Source organism: Cryptotermes secundus, unplaced genomic scaffold (assembly GCF_002891405.2).
Source record: "Cryptotermes secundus unplaced genomic scaffold, Csec_1.0 scaffold429, whole genome shotgun sequence".
Taxonomy (NCBI): domain Eukaryota; kingdom Metazoa; phylum Arthropoda; class Insecta; order Blattodea; family Kalotermitidae; genus Cryptotermes; species Cryptotermes secundus.
In genome coordinates, this window is record NW_019725845.1 from 1,577,399 (window position 1) to 1,590,736 (window position 13,338).

At 41.2% G+C, this 13,338-nt stretch overlaps 1 long non-coding RNA gene across 2 annotated transcripts in view; it reads right to left on the reverse strand.

Annotated features, from left to right (window-relative positions):
- Positions 1-12,956, reverse strand: part of LOC111863702 — a 22,361-nt gene extending 9,405 nt beyond the window's left edge. The window contains exons 1-3 of one of the 2 annotated variants that reach the window (XR_002842651.2): positions 12,861-12,956; positions 10,472-10,593; positions 9,473-9,826 (exon numbers count right to left, since the gene is read on the reverse strand). This is a non-coding gene — a long non-coding RNA (uncharacterized LOC111863702). Of the gene's footprint in view, positions 1-9,472; positions 9,970-10,471; positions 10,594-12,860 lie in introns of both variants that reach the window. The other variant, XR_002842652.2, reaches the window with a different exon arrangement.
- Positions 12,957-13,338: the final 382 nt, after the last annotated feature.

Consider the following 13,338-nt stretch of genomic DNA (forward strand, 5'->3'; position numbering starts at 1 on the left):
ATATATATATATGTTTTACCGTCAACGCAACAATAATTTATTATGTATTTATTTATATAGCACACACTACATATTTCGACCTCAAATTGGTCATCTTCAGGTGCTGCAAGTTTCTCACAAGCTGTTACCTAACTGTAACGCTAATATTCCCATTTTTATAAAGGGTTCGTACAAGTCAGTTTCTATTCAATTCACAAACCAGACAAAACTTAGACTAGACTTTGGTAAAAATTAACACTAAAATAAGAATAAAAATCAGAATAAATTCGTACATGTGATAAAGTCGTGTACATAACAATAGGTGAAACCTAATTTCATAAGTAGGTGATCCTAGATCCACAATTTGATATTTAAAAATGATTTTAAAATTATCTTTCAAAACGTTATAAGCTGAGAGTAGCCTCGTGTTTGTTACTGCAGTAGACCAAGCATAAGCTTCGTCAGATTTCTTCTACTGTTTGCTGCATTGGCTCGACGGTTAGTATCGTAATGTAAAGGCACGTCCACATTACTCGTGTTCGTGCTCGTGCTCGTGTGACTCGCTATGCTCGCGAGTAATGTGGACGATATGACAAGTTACGAGACAAGTAATTTTTAATTTAAAAACTATAGCCAATAAATTAAAATACGACTACAGCCTATACACACTACGAGTAAATATACGGATCCTCAGGCGCCGAAGCCTGGCGTGCAACTGAAGTACTGTGGACTAAGATTTACGAGCACAAGTAAAAACCAGACGAGTCTCCCGACGAGCGCAAGCCTGGCGAGCACGAGCACGGGTAATGTGGACGCGCCTTTACAGATCCCCCACCTTTCATAATGTCAGGAGCCAGTGGTTAATGTGTGCTGTTTATATTAAGTGGTACAATGCGCTGCCTGATTCATGCTACAGACTTGTACGAACCATTTATAAAATTGGGAATGTTAACGTTGCAGTTAGGTAATAGCATGTGTGAAACTTGCAGCACCTGAAGACGACCCATTTGAGATCGAAACGTGTAGTGCGTGCTGTATAAATAACTAATAAAGTATTGTTGCGTTGACGGTAAAAATTATATATGTTCATTGTATATATGCAACAGGATGCAGTCCTTAAAAATATTTACGTGTTGTTTTGTGTGGATGTGAAACATAGTCTCTCTGCAGAAAGAACTACATCTACTGTGAACAGTACTATTTCCTGGGAGGCAACACCATGCAGTACAGTATAAATCAACCGACGTTTCGGAGGTTCTGTTGGATTACACGTCGTTACATCCCAGAAGATAATACTCTCCATAGTCATGGCTCTGAGAACATATCCAACATGGACGTGGCAAGAGGATGGAGGAAGAGCTTCACCTCACGTGGTTACGGCAGTAACATCATCAGATTGGTGCAGCGTCTAATGAGAATTAAGGGAGACGAGAAATCAATAAAATATTTAAGTCAGAAACAGATAACTTAAAAGATCATGGATGAACGGAAGATAATATTAAAATGCATATTAAGGAAAGTGGGACATGATGATTTAGAGCAGGCATGTCCGACGCGTCGATGGCGGCACGAATTTTGGGCGATCTCATAGGCTTATAAGGAAATTATACGTGAAAAGCATGTAAATTCACTTGTAATATAATATGATTATATTCAGATTTTGAAGGGAAAATACGTGTTAAAGTAGTCTGTACTTTCAATGTATGTTGCTTTTACAACAAACATCATGTGTCGTGTTATTTTTACCAATATTTTTGCTTAAAGCGAGGTACGACGATAGGAGGGAGAGGTAGATCACTGGCAGTTTTGACACTAAAAATTCGATCACAACCTGTTTGAAGTTGGACATGCCTAATTTAGAGGAAATCTAATTGGTCCAGCAAACAGCCAATCAACAACTCTTCTGTTCTTGATAATAAATTTTTAGGTCCCAGAAGAGGCGGAGAATTTTACGAATAACAGAGCGACTGTCAGCTTCGCTGATCCATGAAGTTGATCAATTGTGTTTTCCTTTTAATTTTCAAGCTAAATTCTCTTGGTTTAGGCGTAGCAAGAAGTCATCCTGCATTGATTTTCACTAATTGTCTCTGGATACGGGATATTTTTCGATAACGACAGATTTCCCCTAAATTAATCTTAACCTTATACAGATTTTCATGTAACAGTCAACTGAAAACGTACTGACCGCACCAACAGCAACATATTGTATTCACGTGCGTGGGGTGCGCTGCCAAGATTAATTCTTATGAATGACGAACTAGTCTTATCACAAAAATTCTGTTAAGTTTCATGAGTAGACTGATTTCGGTAAGGAAATTCAATATAATTTGTTGTGGTATATGTAGATGGCCTTCCATAGGAAGTAACCTTGACGGAAATGTGTGTTTAGATCGCATCAGTCACAAGCTCAACAAGTTGTTCTACCAGCACAGCTCTACAAACGTTACGGTAAGCTACTGGTAGCCTACATATACAGATTCGCATGTAAAAAGCTTCTGCTACAGAGGCCGCGCACGCCCCTAATGGAATGCCATAAACACTTCCACTCGCTTGAAGAGGTCTTGTAAATAAATACACCAGTTTTTGTTCCATCTTGTTGTCCCACTTCGGTTTATACTTTTCGACTGACCTTCCACTCCATGTTGCGATTGCGTTCTTCTGATGGTAGAAGTCTAAAGGCGGTCTGATCCTCCATCTAAGGAATCCTACCGAGTGAGTAACAGATAATTTGAAAACAAGGGCCGGGCCATAGCTCAAGCGGATAGTCGCTGGCTTCCCCGGGTTCGATCCCGTGTCTGGTCAAGTGGGATTTCTGGTGGACAAAATGGCGCTGGGCCGGGTTTTCTCAGAGTACTTCGGTTACCCCTGCCAATCTTCATTCCACCAAGTTCTCCATCATCATAATCACCCGGGACAGGCTACAATAGGCCAATCAGTGGCCGCCGTGCCGAGTGGACCCAGTTGGACTCCACCCCCCAGTAAGCGAATTTTAATATGAAATAGAAAAATCGGTAACCAATGGTAATAGATGGAATATGAATTTCGAAACGACTAGTCGCAACAGTTCTGCTGCTTTAGAGAGTGCCCTAAATAACATACATTTTCTGTTCTTCAGGAAAAGAGACTTTTTTATTATTACAAAATACCCAGCCATTCAAAGCGTGAACTAACTGTGCGCTGCGCTTTATAGCGAGCGAGTTGATGCTATTCTGGGAATCCCAGCTTGGCCTTGCGGTGTGCAAACAAGTAACAGAGGCCAAACAAGTGCAAGGATACAACAATGGCGGCAGGAGGGTTTATCGCCGTAAATATGGAGCCGCGCGTTTTGTAAGACCGTTTCACGACAAAGATAACGACGGAAGATGAACATGTGCCATAAATTGTAAACACGAGTTATGGGCGTCGTCCGCTTCTTTCATTTGGAGCCATTATTTCGTTTAATACTTTCGCCAGGTTTGTAGAAAGGTTGCTTAAACGGTTTCTATTTTATGTCTTGGCTTATTTAGCCACACCGTTATCAGTTACACAGGCTATACAGTGTCTAGCGATTAGATGTCTATGACTGCCTACGAATTGGTAAAAGTTGTTCCTGTGCTTAATTAATTAAACATCACGCCATGAAGGCGTAAGGGAGAATGACGGTATAGCTCCATCATTCATCACATTGGCAGTAGATTGAGGTGAGTAGGCAGCTTCACTCCCCGGCCGCTTTTCCCCTGTGAAGTGCCTTGTATCCATTGGTTAGGGGGCTGGGTCCCAGAGCCGGTCTGGACGCTGTGGAGAAGAGAAAAATATTTTGCTTCTGCCGGGAATCGAACCCGAGGCGTCCAGCCCGTAGTCCGTCGCTGTATCGACTGAGCACCCGTACGCCTGATTTGTGTGCTGGGGCGGAGGACCCCGAACACTATAGCTAGGATACCAGGCCTCAGTTTTTGGAAGATTTACGTTAACGGAATCTGTGCCTGTTCTACGGTGAGCATTTGCCACTTCCGGAGGAAGAGTCGAACACTCGTCCCATCGTGGCAGGCAGAACCATCACGCACAAGATCGCTTCAAGTAGCAGGTCAGAAAACGCGCAGTATAATATCGATTCGAATTCGACCATATTGTTCAACAACCAGGGATTCGTGGCGTAATAGGAATATGTTTTGTTTGGCCCCACAAAATTGGCCCATGTCGGAGACAACGTCCTCGCATTACCAAAATGTGTACATGTATTAATGCTTTCCTCCTATTAAAGACTGCGAATGTAGTAGGAAAACATTTACGAAAAGTACTTAGACTTACCAAGTGTTTAGAGTAATTTTTAATGATTTCACTCAACACCAAAAATAATAAGTAGAATTAATAAATTAATAAATAATTAGAATCATATGCAATGTCGATAAAAATGTAGCAAAACCTATAACGTTTTTTTTTTAATTTTCGGGTTCGTTTGTTTGTTTGTTCTTGACATATATTATCTTTACATGGCAGATATAACATCGATATATCTAAAAATAAATAGACTCCCTGTATGGATGAGAAAACGTCGAAGGAAGAAGACATTGGAAAGATGTGTTTTTATATTGCGCCCGCGGGTAGATGGGCCCTAACATAAAATGCGGCTTCTCGGTGGTTTGAAGTTGGACAGCCCTCAAGAAGGTAATCAGTGAATCTCAAATATTTGCTAACAAGTGGTCCTGTGACCACACGACCAAGACCTCGAATTCAACACTATTTCCGGTACTCATGTATCATTATCTGCAGGTATCGAGTTACGTGAACAATACACAGCTTCAATTCCTTGCTCAGATTCCATTTCAAGATCATGACGTAAAACTTTAACTACTCCAGTGACGTATTTCAGTTTTTGTCTGTCCGTGGAAACTGCGTAGTAATTAATTCTTTACGTTGCTTATCTTACAGATACATAATCTGGAAGTTTTCACGCAGTAGTTCGAGATACTAATTCGTGTAGAAGACTTCTTCACGAAACTGTGTGTAAGAATGCTTCGTTGCAACCCTGCAACCGCCCCATTCTGTATGCTTCCTGAGAAATAAGGGAGACCTGACATTTTGCTCAATTTCTGTTTGAATATGCGGCGTGTAACGCACAGATACAGACAGCGCATTCTCATAGAACAGGATTACTTTATATTAATACAAATTTACGGACATGAAGCAGTAACACTATATAATGAATGTATAAGGGGTGGGCCTTCTTGGCCCGTGCACCGCGACCACAGTGATCTACTGTGCCTACTAACAGTAACACTAAATACGGGGGAAATCATTTTACATATTCAGGCTCATTTCTAAAAACGGAGAATAAGCCATCACATCTGGCTGTAATCTTCCCATTCGCTATAGTCTTAGCGACGGGGCACGGGCTGGACGACCGAGAGGTCGGAATTCGAGTCTCGGTAGGGTCAAGAATATTCTCTCATCCACGTCGTCCAGACTGGATCTGGGACCCATTCAGGCTCCTTTCCAATGGGTACCGGGGGCTCTTTCCCGGGGGTAAAGCTGCCTGGGCGTGAAGCTGACCACTCACCTCCAACTAGTGCCGAGCTCAAGAAAGTGTGGATTTATACATCCACTCCCCCATACGCCTTTATAGCGTAGTGCTTAATTAGTTAAACACAGGGACAACTTTACCTTTTTACATTTTTAGTCTACTTTTCTTATTTTGAAAAAATAATAGGATGCTTATGAGATCACCTTCCTGTCTTTCTGCGTATCCCCTCCATCTCGTCGCTATGCAACGATTCGGTAAATACGTAACCGTGGCAACAATACTCGCGGAATTATAGAAGAACTGTTGGACACGGCGTTTTATATGAAGTCCGTGTCATATGAAACACTTAGCATGTCGCGGAAGGAAAGTAGGCTATTGGTTCTTCCCAGAACTTCTTGTTTAAAACTCTTTTGCCTATAGGACGCTAGTTCAGTTCATGTCCTAGAAGTTTATGGGTATTACGTACTTCCTCTAACACAGATTTTCTACCGAAACCCACAACGCAGATGCAGGGCTCTGTGATATCCCCCGCACGGCGAAGAGTGCTATATACGGCAAGATCCTTCACGTATTAGCGCATTCTGTTTTTAGCTTTTCCTTGGCATGCGGCGGATAAAACTGCACGTCAACAAGACGTCACGAAGTGAATAAAAATATGCAGCGGTATTTCCCATGCGGTACTCCACGCCCTAACTGCAGCGCGGCCTCATGATTACAAGGTAGTGTCAATCCTGTTGCAAATCTGCCTTACTTCCTTTCAGTCTTGTCACTTCTTCTAAGTAACAAGCTTCCTCTAATAAGTTAAACGTATATGTTGCGGTTTTTGAAGTGGACTAAGATGAGGTATGCTTAGTAAGATCGTTAAAATATTGTGACGTGTAGGGGTGACTATAGACGGGTTCTGGATTGGATGACTGGATTTATTGCGCCTTACACATTCACAAAGTTCTGGACTATAGCTAATACAGCGCTATCGATGTTCTACACACTTTCAGTTCACCGTTACACACGCACTAGAATTCTCAGTCTTCACTAGTCGTATCCTGGCAACGGATTTATCACAGTGTCACTGTAATTTAAAATCACACATCTTTGCACCTCCTAATTCCTTTCTTGCTATTATTCTCAATCATCTTCGATTTCTATCTCCAGAACTAGACCCAATTCCATTCCTTCTCCACTACTGTTCTCTACTCCGTCGCGTCTTCTAACAACCCTCTGCACGGACCCCAAGGAAAACACTGTCTTTGTAGTTAATGATGTGCGTTTACTAGTCTGTTGCCTAGCAAAGGATGTCTTTCTATTTTCGCGTGTGCATGTGTTGCGGAGATGTGTTTACAGACCCGTTGCCTAGAAATGTGTATAACGTCACAGCATTTACCGAAAGAAAAGAAAAAAATTACTGCTCGATATAGTCATAGTTTATTTGCCAAGTATAGCTCGGGTACGATTCTACAAATCAACACTTTACTTGCAAGACTATAACACAGTGTGTTTATATTAGTACATATCAAATTACGTCATTTTTACGCTGAATTGGGACCACAATTATAATAAAGTTTACGCACTAAAAGCATTAACGAAACGGCTGGGCCGTCATGAAAATATGTCTCTTTGTAACAAAATTTTATTGTAAGATAAATATTTGATGAGCACACCAATAAAATACTGAACACATTACCGAATATGTCTTGAATATTTCGGAACATGACACACTCGTATAAACGCCTAGTATTGTTTTCTTTGGTACAACTATTTTGTCAGAATTTCTGTAGACACATAAATAGTTTTGTTTCATAACTGGTAAAGATTTACACGTATAGAAGTTGGGCCAAGGGACCAGTGAGTACCGCGGCCTGTGCCTAATATGTGCCCTACCGGCTACTTGGCGCGTAGTCTGTAAATACCGTGGGTCATGGAAATGACAAAGAAATACAGTCACGTGATGGGGTGTGACTATAGACGGGTTTTGGATTGATGACCGTATTTATTGGACTCCTTGATACAGCGCGTGGCTACACTTCACACAATTCACTATTACATACACACACACACACACACACACACACTGGTGTTCACAGTCACGTCTTCACTAGCCGTTGCTCGGTAGCGGCTTCCAATAGCGGTCGTTCCCCTTTCTCTGGGTTCCCGAATTATACCCGGCATCAGTTACTAGCTGCTCACATCAACAGCTCATAACGACTGAACCTCAGCAGTTCTGTAACTCACTAACTGACTGATTAACTCAGTCACTCACCAACCAACTAACTGATCTCAAGTGACTGGCTGAACTCTCCCTAACTGTCCTGCTTATAACATCGCGACGTGGATTTCGCTTTTGCTGTAAGCAACACTGGACTTCCAGTGATTGATACTAGCTCTTTCTAACGGGCCCAGCTGAGTAGGTCTATCCTGCCCCATCCACCTGAGGAGGGAGACAGATCCAGCCTCCAAAACGTTGTGGTTTTTTGTCTTATATACGTATATCAGACAATGGATAGAGTCCAAAATAAGCCTAATAGTTCTGTNACAGCCTCCAGAACGTTGTGGTTTTTTGTCTTATATACGTATACCACTGTGAAATATGCAGATGACCTTGTGTTAATGGCTAAGGAAGAAACTGTGCTACAGGGCATGATTGATAGACTAATTGAAATTGGAAGGTGCTATGGCATGGAAATGAATGTGGAGAAAACAAAAGTAATGAAAATTTCGAGACAACCAACCCAAGTCACAATAAAGATAGACCAAAAACAAGTGGAGAATGTGAAATGTTTTAAATATTTGGGTAGCTTGTTAACAGATGATGGAAGGTGTACTTGTGAAATTAAATCCAGGATTGCCATGGCAAAAGCTGCATTTAGCAAGAAGAAGAATCTTTTTACCAGCAAATTGGACTTAAATTTGAGGAAGAAACTAGTGAAATGCTACATTTGGAGCATAGCTCTGTATGGGGCTGAAACATGGACACTTAGGGCAGTAGATCAGAAACATCTGGAAAGTTTCGAAATGTGGTGTTGGAGAAGAATGGAGAAGATCAGTTGGACCGATTATGTGAGAAATGAAGAAGTGTTAATTAGAGTCAGTGAGCAGAGGAATATCCTACATGAAATAAGAAAACGGAAGGCTAATTGGATTGGTCATGTTTTACGCAGAAACTGCCTTCTAAAAGAAGCTATCGAAGGAAAGATAGATGGGCGGATAGAAGTGACAAGAAGACGAGGAAGAAGACGTAAGAAGATGCTGGATGACCTTGGGGACAGAAGAGGATACTGTCATTTGAAGGAGAAAGCTCTAGATCGCATTAAGTGGAGGAATTGTTTTGAAAGAGACTGTGGACCTGTCGTCTTGACAGATTACTGATGATGATGATGATGATACGTATACCAGACAATGGATAGAGTCCAAAATAAGCCTAATAGTTCTGTACAGCATACAACATCGTCAGAATCCTTTCAAGTCTATGAAGAGTCCCATTTCGAACACTGTTTATAAATAATAAAGAATAAAGCATAACATAAAATAAAAAATTCTGACGTATTTTAATGTATATTTTACTAACCACTTAACTGGCCTTTAGGTCATCTGCATGTTACTTAATGGCTTCCCTGCCTGCGTGCAGCTGCGGAGTCGAGTCCCAGTTCCTATTCGGAATCACAAAGTAAATTTAAACACTGAGCCATGACGACGCAGTGAGGAGTGGAGCTATAGCTCCACCATTCACTTCGTTACTAGATAGAGGTTAAGTGGTCAGCTTCACGCAACTGGCGCTTGACCGCCTGGGGAGAGTGCCCCGGTACCCATTGGAAATGAGGTTATGTGGGTCCCAGAGACGGTCTGGACGCTGTGGAGAAAAGACAAATTTCTTGCCCCTGCCAGGACACGAACCCCAGCCGTTCAACCTGTAGCCCATTGCTATGCGGACTGGGCTATCCCGGCTCTTCCAGTTATGTGGATATAGGGTCAATATTATGATAGATAGAGTGTACTTACTTTACTGCAAAATCCGCTTCATTCGCCCTGAGGATTCTTCGCCTTCTTAAGTGTTCTGCATACCTTTGGAGGCCAGTTCTTGCAATGGTGCCGGGTTCTTGCTTTGCAGACGAATTAATACAACCTTTGCATTCAGAGCTTTCACTTGTTCCTCACAAATATAAACAAGAGGTCTCATATGCTTTTCCCAGTGCGTGGTTAAAACTGTTCGTGTAACAGCGTAGCTCAATGAACGAGCTTTTTGCCTAAACGTAATTTAGATTGGATTTTGATGCATTCATTTTTCTTTTCTCGACGTGTTTACTGTCTTACGAATGTCTTCTGAGTTGCACTTAAAATATTCACTGCAATTCACTCGCACCAAGAATAGGATCGTTATCACAATATATCACGCATTTTAAAGCAAGTACACACTTTTGAGAACTGTGAAATCTTCGGCGCATCTGACAACTTGCCTGCTTCCACCGTCACACGTATTCTGCGCAGTTCTACTAATTCTATGACATTATCATAACTGATGCTATTACTTACTTACTCATGGAGCTGAGCCCTTCTTGAGGAGCCGCCAATTTTGCAGCTACTCAAGAATTTCCCAGCATTTTATGGAACACGAGGGTTCGTTACCGTTTTCACAAGAGCTCTCAACTGGTCCCTATCCTGAGACAGATCAATCCAATCCATACCATCCCATCCTATCTCTCTAAGATTCATTTTAATATTGTCCACCCACCTACGCCTTGTTCTTCCCAGTGGTCTCTTTCCTTCTGGCTTTCCCACCAGTATCCTATATGCATTCCTCTTCCCCCCATTCGTGCTACATGTCCTGCCCACCTCATCCTCCTTGATTTGATCATTCTAATTACACTTGGAGAAGAGTACAAGTTATGAAGCTCCTCATTATGCAGTTTTCTCCAACCTCCTGTCACTTCATCCCTCGTCGGTCCCCATACACGTATTCTCCTCAACACCCTGTTCTCAAACAGCCTCAGTCTATGTTACCTGATGCTATAAAGAATGATAATGTAGTCGCAAGTCCCGGAAGCTTCAAACACAACGTTGATTGCAGTCCGTGTATTCCTCTATTCCTTTCAATGGAACGTTTAAGACTTGTCCAAATTCCGCTGAAAATATAAAGAAGTGATAACTGGGCATGTCAACAATTCTGTATTCTAATGGACATATCTCATCTGGACAAAAATATTGGGAAAATGCTGGTTTGGAAAGCAAGGGTAACGCGAGACGGATCACCGATTAAATCACTGGTTTGTAGGTTAACATCCAAAATGCTGGTACGTAATTAAGTTTTTTTTTCAGTTTGATATCGCGTTAAAAACACCTATAAAGCTGGGAATAGTTTCATTTTACATTCACATGGTAATGTAGCTCTTACGTACTTGTAAATAAAATTCAGCAGAATTGAACTGGAATATCTGTTTTCTTTATGTAAGATTTGATGCTTTCATGGTTAATACATGCGCTAAAATCTTCTCAGACGATCAGCCGTGTCAACGCTGAGATAAAGGCAAACGTTTGAAACATCTCCGCTTCCATCATCAGGGTCAAAGTCGAACATCGATCCTGATGATGGAAACGGAGGAGATCTCTGAAACGTCGGATTTTAGCTCAACATTATAACACGTCTGATCGTCCGATAAGATTGTTTTCTTTATGTGTAGTGCTGAAACAGCCCATTCTAAAATATAAGCTCATCAAATAATTCGAAATGCAGACGTCGTTAACAAGACGAATCAAGAAATCGAGTAATGGGATGCTGATTAAACCGTACAAATACAGGGATTTTCTGAACTGTTTCAAGTCCCGTTCGTAGGTATAAACAGATGCATCGCTATGGAATGACAGTACAAAACATGTTTATTTGAAGAAAGTAGTCTTCTGGGATTTGGCACCGTGTATATGTGGCGTTAACCGACGTTTCGGAGGAACGTATCGCCTCCATCTTCAGGGTAGAAGGAAAAATATAACCGTACCGGTTCTCACGGTCTCTTCGCTTGCGGATTTCTTATATTTTTCCTTCTACCCTGAAGATGGAGGCGATACGTTCCTCCGAAACGTCGGTTAACACCACATATACACGGTGCCAAATCCCAGAAGACTACTTTCTTCAAATAAACATGTTTTGTACTGTCATTCCATAGCGATGCATCTGTTTATACCTACGAACGGGACTTGAAACAGTTCAGAAAATCCCTGTATTTGTACGGTTTAATCAGCATCCCNGTCAGGAACCAGTTGCGCATACCCTATAAACAGTGTCTCGGTATATCAAACCTTTGACTCCGGTGATAGCCTACAGTACCCTTGTAAGAAACACGTAACGCATTCTGTTTTCCTTTCCAGTAACATCCCATTAAATAAAGCGTGTGTCATATCCGTGAACGATAAAGAGATCTGTCGTCTCGGATATAGCGACACGTAGCCCTTTGAAAAATCAACAAACGTTTCAGAGGAACATATGTCCTCTATCCTCAGAGTTGAAGAATATGTAAAGCAAGAAACCAGAATAAAGCAGGAAGCAAACTTTCTTACAATTTTCGACGGACTGCACGGCGTTATATCCCAGAAGATAAACTGCCTCTGTGAAAACTTCAGATCCTAAATGTTATGTAAGTTATTTGCAATTCGAGGCATGCACCTTTTTTTTTAATCACAAGAGTTTATGGGAGTTGTCACATTTTAACAAAAAAAATCGTTTGAAAACTGTCATACGTTAAGGAATTGCTTTTAATAAAAAGCGGGTCCTTGATATAATAAATGTATTATGTTGCAGTATGACAGTGAAATGATGAATCTTTCAGTTGATTTTACTTTTGCCCAAGGTAGCACATCTGATTCTAATCTCGGCTGATTTCCTGCTATTCTGTGGGTTTCGTGGGTTTCCTCGATCTCTCCAGGCAAATGCTGGAATGTTACTACCGCCCGTTCCCAAATCCTTACAGATTTTTGTGAGCGTGTTTTCAGCGCACTCGCTTCTACATAACCTCTACAACTGGTGACGTGTCGGCTCTTTTATAAACCATTCGCAGGCATGTAAGATATAAGTGCTCCATGCTACAAGTAAAATCCTATCATTACTTCTAGACACTCGAAGAATAATTGCATTTATGATTACAGCCTTAAAGATTTCTACACTGGATGTGGAGGAAGCACATAGTTATCTATCTAGCTACCTGACTACACGGCGCCACATCCACGAAGACAACTTCGGTAAATGTTTCGAATGTTTATGTAGCAGACCCGCGATTCGAGACATTTCTTCGAACAAAAATCCAATTGCATGTTTTTGCAAATGTTTTCGAATAAGTTTATGATAATTATAAAAGACCAGAAAATCTAATTCTTGTTAATGAGATATAAAACTTTAACTTACACAAAGCCGTATTTAACCACACGGACAAACAGACAACTCAGAAACGAGACAGGGCAAGCAGACAAGCTGCCAGGTACGCTTGCAACTTAACGTGATCTGAGAATGTAGGCAGTTGGAGGGAGACAGACTCACCCTCGCTCACCACAGGTTGATACTTAGAAACCCTCCAGCAGATGTCACCCATATCTATGTCTAATTTATCGCTCCTCCGAGTATTCTAGTGATCGAAACAGGATATAAGAGAATGGTAGTGCATTTTTATTTCGCAGTTTTACTGCTATTCATGTGTTTAATAAATAAAAATACAAAATGGATTTAATTCATACGAAATTTTATACAACAGTGATTCTCAAAGTTTGTTATACGGCTACCCCCCCCCCCGAGAATAGTACATAAAATTACTGCACCCCCAACCTCTGTCGGTTAATGATGAACCGCTTATTGGCATTTATTTTACTGTATTATTATATTTATTTGG